Consider the following 13,366-nt stretch of genomic DNA (forward strand, 5'->3'; position numbering starts at 1 on the left):
AAGAATGTGGTATGATGTTTCTGTACCATGCTTCGTTTGTTGTCATGAGGAGGGGATAGAAAATCTATATCGTTTAGAGACAGTCCACAGAACATGCAAGGAAAACAAGTTTTTGAATACCAGCATTCTATAATCCAGAAATCCAGTAAATAGTTCATTGCTCGTATTGGTAAATGCTGTGATGACTAAAGTGGTGGTCAAACAATGTATAGGAAGTGATTACAGTTATTACCTGTAATTCATATAATACATTTTTGATTTGAGCAAGCTCTTTGCCCTAGTGTCTTGACCAGAATGAACTTCATATCCAGTTTGACATGACTTTAGCTCTGTTTATGGTGTTAACTGTTTTCAGTATAAAGAGTTGGTTGTAAACACTCTTTAGAGATCCATGATCTTGAACTTACCATCTGCACAGACAGCATTAGCAGGTAGTAGTACAGTGGCAGGTGGCTTGTCATTTATAAAGGCAGTTCTTTAACATCTATCCTATACAGAACCCTTTGCTGTGGAGAACAGCAATCCACAGTGTATTGCGTATAGTGTCACTGGAATGCGATGAGAAAACTTTCTGTTGAGGAGTTGCTTGTAATCTGTGTCCTCAGCAACACTGTTCCATAAATGAACAGTAAATATGTTGTGGAATGCATATGGAAGTTGAAGGCCCTATCCCAAAGAAGTTTCAGATAAGACACTGTGTTGGAACCTTAAAAGTTAGGATTTAAGTGTGTATTACCAGGAAATTAGGTCACTCTGAGGAATAAAGCTTGAGGCAAGAGTTGTGAATTGAGCAGCTTAAATTCTGCCAGCTTTTCTTTCAACATGACTCCAAATACATCCTATATGGCAAGTGATAAACTGATAATTTGAACTGCATACAGAATTGTTCCAAGAGGTGACTTGATATCTGCCGTTTCTGATGCAACCTTGCAATCTTCCACCATCTACAAAGCGATTTGGCAAAACTGGCAGTTTTCATGTTGGAAATTTGAACGAAGATTGTTCAGGATGCCACGTTTTGGAAGGGAGCATGTATGATGAAGAGACCTCCATCCATTGCGATACGTAATGTGGTATGTTGTTTAAAATACACTCTTTCATTTGTCATCCCGAGGAGGGGTTAGAAAAACTATGTCCGTTAGAAAGAGTCCGCAGCCATGCAAAGGAAACATGTTTATAAATACTGGCGTACCACAATCCAAAACTCTAGTAAATGATACTGTACTAGTAATGATGAATGCTGTGAAGTCCAAGGCAGCACTCAAACAGTATGAAAGAAGTGATTACAGTTCTTACCTGTAATTTTTGTGACAAGATTTTGATTTGAACAAGGTCTTTGCCCAAGTGATCTTGACCAGAGTGAACTTAAAACACAGTCTGACACAACTGTAGCTGTTTCTGATGTGACCTCTTTTTAGTATCAAAGAGCTGAAAGGAAATGCTCTTTAGAGGTCCATGGTCTTGAACTTACCATCTGCACAGACTGTAGGAGTAGGTACTAGTACAATGTGAGCTTGCTTGTCATTTATAAGAGGGAGTCTTTAACAATGTTCCTTTGCCGAGAACAAAAATCTTCAGTTGATTGTGTATAGTGTCATTATCAAAAGCAATGAAAAATCTTTCTGATAAGGACTTGCTTGTAATCTGTGTCCTCAAGCAATACCTTTCCATAAATGAACAGTAAACGTGCTGTGGAATGCATATGGAAGTTGAAGGCCGTCAAGGCAAGACATTTCAGATAAGGCACTGACACACAGTGGAACCTTAAAGCTGTATTCAAGTGTGCTTAGGTAAGAAGTTAGATCACTCTGAGGAATAATGCTTGAGGCAATGGATGAGAATGAGCAACTTCCATTCTGAAAGCTTCTGTTTTGAATGGGCTCCAAAGAATCCTATATGAGAAGTAATAAATAGATAATTTGAATTGCCTGCAGTATTGTTCCAAGAGGTGACTTGACAGCTGCACTTTCTGATGAAGTCTTAGAACATTCCAGCATCAACAATGTGTGAAAGTGAATGGGGAAAGCTGGCAGTTTTCATGTTGAAATTCATTCAAAGCGGTTTCAGGCAGTCACATTATGGAAGGGAATGTATATGATGAAGAGACCTCCATCCCTTACGATAAACAATGTGGTATGATGTTCCAATATTGTGGTTCATTTCTTGTCATGAGGAGGGAATAGAAAAACTATATCCTTTAGAGACAATCCGCAGCACATGAAAAAGAATAACATTTTGAATACCTGCGTTTTGTAATCCAAAAGTCCAGTAAACGATTTTGTGGTAGTATAGGTGAATGCTGTGAAGTCCAAGGCAGGACTCAAACAATACATAAGAAATGATTATAGTTCTTACCTATAATTTGTTTAATGCGTTTTTGATTTGAGCAAGGTCTTTGCCCAACTGTTTTTGACCAGAATGAAATTTAAACCCTCTCTGACACAACTCTGTTTCTGATATGACCTCTTTTCAGTACCACAAAGCTGAATAGAAACTCTCTTTAGAGATCCATGGTCTTGAACTTACCATCTGAACAGATGATGAGCAGATACTAGTACACTGTTAACTTGCTTGTCATTTCTAAGAGGTCTTTATCAGCTGTTCTGTACAGTGTTCCTTTGCAGAGAGGACTGAAAATCCATGGTTTATTGCATATAGTGTCATTATCAAATTTGGTGAGAAATCTTTATGGTAAGGAGTTGCTTGTAATCTGTGTCCTCAGGAATGCTTGGTGGCTTTAGAAAAGAGCTATGTTGTATAATTGTTAGGAATAGAATGGCTTTGTGTCATGGGCCCGAGATTCCAGTCTACATCATTTGAAGGGAGGACAGTACTGTTACCATGAAAGAAGCTCTCCTTTCTTTCCTGTAAGACAGCTTTGGTCTGTGGGCCATGCAATGCACATTAGTTTCCATCACAGGATCTAAGTTGTTGGTAGTCTATACAAAATGAGACAGTGTGAACCTTGGGACCATGGCCCTGTGGATGTCACAACAGGAACAAGTGAACTCCCCCTGGGAATCAAAGGCCCAGTAAGAGACTGGCCTGTATGAAAAACAGGGAGATCATGTGACAGATGGCAATGTCGGAATTCTCCCTTTGGAAGGATGAATACATATCATGTTTTAAAATTCACATAAACACCGAAAAAAACATTAGTCTCTGTGTAACAGAAGGAGGCCAAGACAGCCTCCTAACTGACCTCCAATCAAATGTCCTACCACATTACAAACCTTACTTGAGGTCAATGGTATATGCAGCCAGACACAATACTTAATTCTCCTCAGGTTTTGTCTGTTCTCAGGAATCCTGTGATATGGCAGTGGAGGCGGCAGTGGCATATTGGCCGCATTGAAACCTGGAGGCTGACTGTGCTATGAGGAAGCGATTGTATACCGGTGGAAATGACAACTGCCATTTTGCTGTATTGTAGGTAAAATGCCGAGTCATTGTGAGGATACTTCTTCATGGCAGAAAAAACAGGTGCTTCAGAATTCCTCTATAGCAAACCTGAGAATACAAATTCTGAGAGGGATTGGCTTAAGAACCTTAAACAGAAAGCTGAAATATTGATATTGAGGCAGTTCTTTCAACATGTTCTGGAAACACTTGCTTTAGGCCAGCAGAAGAAAATGAGGTGGAAGACACCTGACAATTTTGTAGCAAGAACCCGGGAATCTCATGATATTCATGTGGCTGACTCACGGGAATCTCGTGACCCTTAAGAGACTGGCCAGAGGGCATTACAGAGAGATCACGTTACATTCTGATGTTGATGTGGTGCTCACTTTTATGTTACCCTTCTACATTCCTTGGTGAAATTCACATAAACACTGATAAAAGGTGATTCTGTGGGTAACAGAGCATGGCCTACACTGCCTCCTCACTGACCTTCAATCGAAAAGTCAGGTCTGCATAAGACTTGCTTGAGGACAGCGGTGTAGGCTACCAAACAATGATCCTTAGATAACTGGCCCAAGGTTTCGGCTGTCATCAGGCCACCTGCTGGAAGGCAATGGGAGCAGCTGTTGCACATTAACCGTGTTGAAATTTGTAGGTTGAGTCTGCTTGAGGAAGCTACTTTAGAGTGGTGGAAAAAGCAGCCACCATTTTGCTGTATTGTAGCAAAAATGCTGAGTCACTGTGAGCATAACTCTTAATGGCTTCAGGTGCGTCTCCCACACCATTCTTGCATGCTGACCTTAGGCCGAGAGGGAATTGCTTAATGGCCAATACATCAATACTGAAATATTGAAACTGTGAACTTTATGTGACGTGTTTTGAAAACATTTGGTTGAGGATGGGGAAGAGAAATAAAGTGGAAGTCACCTGAAAATCATGTAGTATTTACTCGGGAATCATGTGGCGGTCACGTGAACACCTTGCGGGATACACATGTGGGTCGTGGAAGACCCCACGGGAATCGTTTATCTACTAGATGACTAGTCTTGTAACTGGGGTGTAGGTTTTCACTCTACTTCTTAGAATGTACCACACTTGAGTGTGGGGAAAAAGTTTTCCACTCGACTTTACCTTGAAAATGAGAGTGGTATGGTGTTGTGTTTTCAAACATTCACTCTACTTCCCTTAATCCATGCAGAGAACTGGGTCATTCACCATGAACTTCTAACAACATTTTTTTTTCTACGAAGACGGTCTTGTTAATGTGTACCAAGTCTTCTTCCAAAGGTTTTGTTATGAAAATTTAGGCTAAATTCTGTATTCAAAGGTCTCCACTTTACTTCCTGGAAATAGGAACAATGCTTGGCCATGTTTCCAAGCTCCCCAGTGAAGTTACTGAAAGAAGCTTTCAGGATTTGTGCCATGTTTCTAGCGTCTGCAGTACATTCTCTTACCAGAGGAAAGGCATGGAGCTGTAAGTAGATCACCTTCCAATAACTGGCAAAAGGGAAAATTGTTGGCATGGGACCAGGTAGTTCTGAATAGACTGTTAGGAGAACACATTGGCCCAAACTTCTATTGTAAATAATTTAAAGGGATGACAGTCTTGGTGCTATGAAACAGGTCCACCATTCTTCCTTCTCCTAGGAGGTGACATCTTAAATCTGTGGGCCAAGGTCTCCCCAACAGTTTTCGGTAGCAGGAGCCAGGCTAGGTGTGGCTGCCTAGGTCTTCAGTCTGGAATTTGTAACCAATTTGATGGTCTTGGCTTTGTGAGCCTGGGCTTGCCAAGTAGTTCTTTTAGGAGGTCCACGCCTGCTGCTGATTTCCATAGTCTTTGTTCTAGTTTCTCTTCCATAAAGAAGGGTTGTTGTTGTATGGCTAAGACTCCAGACAACATTTCTTCAAAGAGGACAGGCTGAGAACTGTGGGCCCTGGCCACCACTTCAGTCTCTGTTAGAGAAATACAGAACAAAGGCTACCAGACATAATCCTTAGATAACTGGCCTGAGGTTTGAGCTGTCGTCAGGCCACCTGCTGGAAGGCAATGGGAGCGGCTATTGCACATTAACTGTGTTGAAATTTGTAGACTGAGTCTGCTTGAAGAAGCTACTTTAGAGTGGTGGAAAAAGCAGCCACCATTTTGCTGTATTGTAGCAAAAATGCTGAGTCATTGTGAGCATAACCTTAATGGCTTCAGGCGCTTCTCCCACACCATTCTTGCATGCTGACCTTAGGCTGAGAGGGAATTGCTTAATGGCCAATACATCAATGCTGAAATATTGAAAATGTGCAGTTTATGAGACATGTTTTTAAAATGCTTGGTTGGAGATAGGGGAAGAGAAATAAAGTGGAAGTCACCTGAAAATCATGTAGCATTTACTAGGGAATCATCTGGAGGTCACATGAACAACTCGCCGAATCCACTTGGGGTCATGGGAGACTCTGCAGGAATCGTTTATCTACCAAATGACTAGTCTTGTTACTGTAAGCAGAGGTTTTCACTTTACTTCTTAGAATGTACCACACTTGAGTGTGGGGAAAAAGTTTTCCACTGGACTTTACATTGAAAATGAGAGCAGCATGGCTATAAACCTTTCCTCTCTGATAACTGGGAAAGAGGAAACTTTCAAACATACGATCTGCTTCCCCTGGTCTAGACAGAGGCCTGGGTCATGGGCCATGGACTTCCATCGACTCTTTTTTTTCTACCAAGTCGGTCTTGTTAATGTGTGCCAAGTCCTTTACCAATGATTCCATTAAAAAAAATTAGGCTAGATTCTGTGGGCCAAGGCCTCCACTCTACTTTCTGTATATAAGAATAAGGCTTGGCTGTTCTTCCAACTCACCAGTCGAGTTCTTGAAAGAAGAGTCCAGGCTTTGTGTCACATTTCTAAGTGTCCACAGTACATTCTATTACCAGGGGAAAGGCTAGGAGTTGTAGGTTTAGTGATCTCTCAAAAATTAGCAAAAGGGAAAATTGGTGATATGGGACCAAGTAGTTCTGAGCGGTCTGTTAGGAGGACACACGGTTGGTGCCATTGGCCCACATTTCTCTCTTAAATGCTTTAATAGAAGGACCGTTTTGATGCCGTGAACCGAGTCCCCTGTTCTTCCACCTCCTAGGAGATGACATCTTAAATCTGTGGGCCAAGATCTCTCCAAGATTTTTCAGTAGCTGAGGCCAGGCTGGGTTTTCGGGGCCTACGTCTTCAGCCTGGACCCTGTTACCAATTTGACAGTCTTGGCCTTGTGGACCTGGGGCTGCCAAGTAGTTCCTTTTAGGAGGTCCAAACCTGGTTCCAATTTCCATAGTCTCCGTTCTAGTTTCTCTTCCATAAAGTTGGCTTGTTGCTGTGTGCCTAGGACTCCATGTGACATTTGTTCAGTGAGGACAGGCTTAGAACTGTGGGCCCAAGCCATCCCTTCAGTCTGTTAGGGAAATACAGAAGAAATGCTGGGGGCCCATTTCTCAGCTCTACTTCCTGGAAATAGAAAAAGAGATTGGAACTGCAAACCAAGGTCAGCACTCTGTTTCCTGATTAGAAATCCAGGCAGAAGACAAGGTCCTAGGTCTCGTGTTAAGGTTCTCTAACTTGAGGATGAGCTTGATGGGGTTGTAAAGTCTCTTCTTTCCTAGTTAACAGAGAGGAAAGGTTTATAGCCATGGATCCCAGTCTCACTTGTACTTATTGTTAGGAAAAGACTGGCTTTGTGCCTTGGGCTCGTGTCACCACTCCATCCTTTCAAGGGGAGACAGCATTACTGCCATGAACGGAGGTCTCCATTCTTTCTTTTGTTCAGAGAAGATGGCTTTTTGCGGGGGCCATGCCCTGCACATGAGTTTCTTTTCACAGGGGCTACCTTGGGTGTAGTGTGAGTAGTTGTTTCATCCAGTCTGTTATCAATAACGTGGTCTTGACAATGGAAACCTTGGCCTGCACTCTAGTTCCTGTGAGGAGAGTCCAGGCTTGGTTTCATAGACCTATGTCTCCATTCTAGTTTCCCTTGCATAAAGACAGGCTTGCTTCTGTGGGCCTAGGACTTCACTTGACATTCCTTCAGGAAGGACGGGCTTAGAATCATGGTCCACACCACAAATTCAGCCTCTATTTGGAAAAGACAGAAGAAATGCTGTGGGAAGAGGTCTCAGCTCTATCTTCTGGAAACGGTGCGGTTATTGGAATTGCAAGCCAAACTCATCACTCTCGCTCCTAAGAGAAAATCCAGACATAAAGTCTAGGTTCTATTTCTCCAAAAAAGGTATTTTTACAAGCGGAATGACTGGCCTAATGGTTTAAGGTCTTCAATCTACTGATTTTCCACTAGGACATTCTTACAGGCTTGGTGGCTTTAGACCAGAGCACTATAGTATTTTGGTGGGAGAAGACTAGCTTTGTGTCATATGCCTGAAACTCCAGAATACATCATTTGAAAAGAGGACAGGACCATTACCATAATTGGAGCTTTCCTTTCTTTCCTATAAGAGTAGACAACTTGCCAGTTTTAAGGCTCCAACAGGTTTTCAGTGCCTTAATTGAACGTCACTCAAGAAGGCCGCATGCATTTCACAACACATTTTCTGTTCATTTATAAAATGTCATTGCTGAGGACACAGATTACAAGCAATTCCTCACCAAAAAGATTTCTTGTCATGTGAAATAATGACACTATAAGCAGTAAACTGTGGACTTTCGTTCCTCTCGGCAAAGGAACTCTGTACAGGACTGCTGTTAAAGATCCTCTCCAGTAAATGACAAGCTAGCTAACACTCTACTAGTGCCTGCTCATGTAGTCTGTTCACATGGTAATTGCTAGATCATGGGTCTGGAAAGAGCATATCCATTCAGCTCTTTGGTACTGAAAAGAGGTCACATCAGAAACAAGGCTACAGTTGCATCAGAATGGCATTTAAATTCACTGTGGTCAAAACTCTTGGCCAAAGACCTTGCTCAAATCAAAATTGATTCACATGAATTATAGCTAAGATCTGCAGTCATCTCCTATATTGTATGTGACTGCTGTCTTCTACGTCTTAGCATTCACCTAATGGACCACAGTATCGTTTATTGAACTATTGGGTTACAGACCACAGCTATTTGGAAAAAATGTATCCTTTGCTTGGCTGTGGACTGTCTCTAAAAGATATGCTTTTCCTATCCTCTCCTCATGACAATAAGGGAACCACTGTCTTGAAAAATCATAACACATTGTATATCGTAACGGAAAGAAGTCGCTTGATAATACACGCTTTCTTCCCAAATGTGACATGCTGATCCCGCTTTGTATGAATATCCAACATGAAAACTGCCAGATTTCTCTAATTACATTCACTCTTTGAACATGTTAGAAGATTGCAAGTTTACATCTGAAAGGTCTGAAATCATGTCACCTCTTGGAACGGTATGGCAGGCAATTCACATGATCTCTTTATCACTTGATATACTGCATCCATTAGGAGTCCAGGCGAAAGAAACACTTTCAGAATTGAAGTTGCTTGATTCATAGCCCATGCTTAGGCATTCTTGCTCAGAGTGATCTCACTTTGGTTAAGCACATTTTAACTTCAGCTTGAAGGCTTGAACACTGTGTTAGAGACTTATATGAAACTCCTTTGGTTGATGGCCTTCAACATCCATATCCTGTCCACAATATATTTACTGTTGACTTATAGAACACTGTTGCTGAGGACAGATTACAAGCAAATCCTTAACAGAAAGTCTTCTCATAGCATTCCACAGTAACACTAACCAAATATATTTTGGATTGCCCTTCTCCTTTGAGAAGGATTTTGTACAGGTCAGATGGCAAAGTGTCACATTTATAAATGACAATCCAGATTATGATTTATCTGTGCCTGCTAAGGCCGTCTGCACAGACAGTACCTTCAAGATCATGGATCTCTAAAGAGTGTTTACAACCAGTTCTTTAAATTGAATACAGGTTGCATCATAAACAAATGGCCATTCAGGTCAGGCTGGGGTTGAAGTTCCATCCAGTCAAGAACACTAAGGCAAAGAGTTTGCTCAAATCAAAATGTATTACACGAATTATAGGCAATAACTGTTATCACTTTCTATATATTTTTCACTGCCTCCTTACACCTCACTGCATTCAACCATTGTAGCTACGAATCTCTTTCTGGACTTCTAGGTTACAGAAAAACTGTTTTCCTTACATATTCTGTAGACTCTCCATAAGCGAAATAGATTTTCTATCCCCTCCTCATGACAGCAAATAAGATTGATGTGAACCATCCTACGACATTGTGGAGCACAACGGATGGAAGTATATTCCTCATACATGCTCCATTTCAAAAAGTGGCAGCCTGATTCCGCTCGTACCGATTTCCAATGTGCAAACTGCTATGATTCTCTAATTGCTTTCACACTGCTACGATTCTCTAACTGCTTTCACACTTTGTAGATGTTGCAGGATTCCAAGTATGCATCAGAAAGTGCTGAGGGCAAGTCGACTCATGGAACAATACTGCAGGCAATTGCAATGATCTGTTTATCACTTCCCATAGAAGAAGAATTTGGAGCACAGATCGAAACAGAAGCTTGAAGAATGAAGTTACTCAATTCACAGCAATTAAGTCAACTTCATTGCTCAGACTGATCTATCGTCCTTCTTCAGGACACGTGGATCTCAGTTTTAAGGCTCCAACAGGTTTTCAGTGCCTTAAAAGAATGGCTCTCAGAGACATCCTTCAACTTCCACATGTATTTCAATACACATTTTCTATTCATTTATGAAACGACACTGCTGAAGACACAGATTACAAGCAATTCCTCACCAAAAAGATTTCTCATTGCATGAAATAATGACACTATAAGAAGTAAACTGTGGACTTTCATTCCTCTTGGCAAAGGAACACGGTACAGGACTGTTGTTAAAGATCCTCTCTAATAAATGACAAGCTAGCAAACACTATACCAGTGCCTGCTCATTCAGTCTGTTCATTTGGTCATGGCGAGACCATGAGTCTCGAAAGAACACATCATTTAGCTCTTTGTACTGCAAAGAGGTCGCATCAGAAACAGGGCTACAGTTGTGTCAGACTGACATTTACATTCACCGTGGTCAAAACACTTGGCCAAAGACCTTACTAAAATCAAAAACGTAATACACGAATGATAGGTAAGAACTGCAGACGCCTCTTTTATTGTGTGTGAGTGCTGTCTTTTACATCTCAGCATTCACCTAATGTACCACAGTGTCGTTTACTGGACTACTGGGTTACAGAACGCAGCTAATCACAAACATGTATCGTTTACTTGGCTGACAATAAGGGAACCACTCTATTGAGAAATCATAACACATTGTACATCGTAACAGAAGCAAGTCTCTTGATAATACACACTTTCTTCCCAAACGTGGCATGCCGCTCCCACTTCGTACAAACATCCCACATGAAAACTACCAAGTTTCTCTAATTGAGTTCAATCTTTGAACACTTTGGAGGGTTGCAATTTTACTTTTGCAAGTGTGGGAGTCAGGAAGCCTCTTGGAGTCAGGAAGCCTCTTGGATACTGCGGGCAATTCAAATGATCACTTGATCACTTGCCATATTGGATGCCTTTGGAATCCAGGCAGAAAGAAATGCTTGCAGAGTTGAAGTTGCTTGATTCATAGCCCATGCTTAGGCATTCTTCCTCAGAGTGATCTCATTTCCTGCTGAAGCACATTTCAGCTCCAGCTGGAAGGCTCCAACATGGTGTTAGAGCCTTAGATGAAACTTCTTTGGGCAATGGCCTGCAACTTCCATATCCAGTGCACATATATCTACTGTTGACTTCTGGAACACTGTTGCCGAGGACACAGATGACAAGCAACTCCTCGACATAGAGTCTTCTCATAGCACTCCACAGTGACACTCACCGAATATACTTTGGACAGCTGTTCTCCCCTGCGAAGGATTTCGTACAGGAAAGATGGTAAAGAGTCACATTTATAAAGGATAATCCAGCTTACAATGGATCTGTGCCTGCTAATGCTGTCTGTACAGAAGGTTCCTTCAAGATCTTGAATGTTTACAACCAGCTCTTTGTACTGAATTCAGGTCACATCATAGATCTCCTTTCGTGGCCAACTGAGTTTTAAGTTCCCTCTGCTCAAGAAGGGCATAGAGTTTGCTCAAATCCAAAATATATTACATGAATTACAGGTAATAATTATAATCATTTCCTATATATTTTTTGTCTGCCACCTTACATTTCACAGCATTCACCCATTGTAGTGACTTCAGAACATTGTGCTCATTACTAAAGTACTGTGTTTCAATGTACAGGAAATCTGTATCCATTAGAAACACTCCATTGCAAACAGCAATGAATCACTTTTTGGAATGCCTGTGTTCTGGACCAAGAAGTCCAATGAATTATTTTTGGGTAATATTCTTAAAGGCTGTATGTCTGATTCGCACTTGGAATGATATATAATGTTACTGTGGTTTTACCCAGCAATTTATGTCATTCACATTGGATTTGAGCATGCTTTTTTCAATTGTGTTCTAGCCCCTGGTGCAGCTGAAAGCCATTCTGTCATGATTGCAGCTCTGTTGATGATATGAGTTGTTTTCAGTACCAGAGAAGAGTTTGGAAACTCTCTTTCGAGATCTAAGCTGTTTGATCTTACATTCGGTACTGATCGTTTTGGCAGACTAAAACTGTCTCGGGTCACCGGTCATTCCCAAAGAGGTTATTTGAAACTAATCTGGAACAGTGCTCCTTTGTCGAGAAGCAATAAGAACACAGTTCCTTGAGTGGATTCTGATTAAGAACCATGACGGAAATTGTTTGTCTTGAGTTTTGCTTGCAACCTGTGTTCTCAGCCATGCCAATCCACCAATGAAAAGTAAGTGTGATTAGGAATTCATAGGGAAATTCAGAGCCTTCTCCTTAAGACATTTCAGACTAGGCACTAACACACTGGTGGAGCCTTAAAGCTGGGTTCCAAAGTGTGCTTAATCATCAAGGTAGATCACTTTGACCAATAATGCTTGAGGAAACGCCTTCGAATTGAGAAACTCTATTCTACCAGCTTCTTTGGTGACATGGTGTTCCCGTTGCATTCTTTATGCAAGTTCTAGGTTTTACACTTGAATAACTTTCAGTAGAGATCTATGCACCAACTAGAAAATCCCTTCCAACATCTACAAAGTGTAAAAGAGATTTGTGATAAACTGGCAGTTTCCTGGAGGTAATTTTGTACCAAGTGGTATTTGGCAAGGAACTGGATCAGATGCTATATGCAGAAGCGACTTCAAAACACTGTGTTCATTACTAAAGTATTGTGTTTCAATTTACAGGAAATCTCTATCCATTAGAAACAGTGTTTCAAATGGTAATTAAACGCTCTTTGGAATGCCTGTATTCTGTACCGAGAAGTTCAATGAATGATTTGCTGTTAGTACTTCTAAGGGCTCCAAGACTGAATCTGCATTCAAAAATGATATCTAGAAAGTTACTGTAATCCTATCTAGTAATTCATGTCATTCATATTGGATTTGAGCATGTTCTTTCTGACAGTGTTCTAGTCCCCAGTACAACTGAAAGCCATTCGCAATGAATGTAGCTCTCTTGATGATATGACTTGTTTTCAGTATCAGAGAAGAGCGTTGGAAACACTGTTTCGACATGAACAGTCTTCGAACATACACACTGTACTCATTGCTTACGCAGGTTCTAAAACAGTGGCAGCTTCCTTGTCATTTGCAGAGCTGTTTCTTGACACTTATCTGGCACATTGTTCCTTTGCCGAGGATCAATGGGAGCACAAGTTCTTGGGTGAGGTATGATTAGGAATCATGCTGGGTATTGTTTCTCTTTTTACCTGCAAACTGTGTTCTTACCAATGCCGATCCAAAATAGAACAGTTAATGTGACTAGGAACTCATACTGAAATTCACTGTCTTCTCCCTAAGAAGGTTCAGAGGAAGCAGTCTTAATCGTCAAGTTAC

This window comes from Pteropus vampyrus, unplaced genomic scaffold (genome assembly GCF_000151845.1).
Source record: "Pteropus vampyrus isolate Shadow unplaced genomic scaffold, Pvam_2.0 Scaffold884, whole genome shotgun sequence".
Lineage (NCBI taxonomy): Eukaryota > Metazoa > Chordata > Mammalia > Chiroptera > Pteropodidae > Pteropus > Pteropus vampyrus.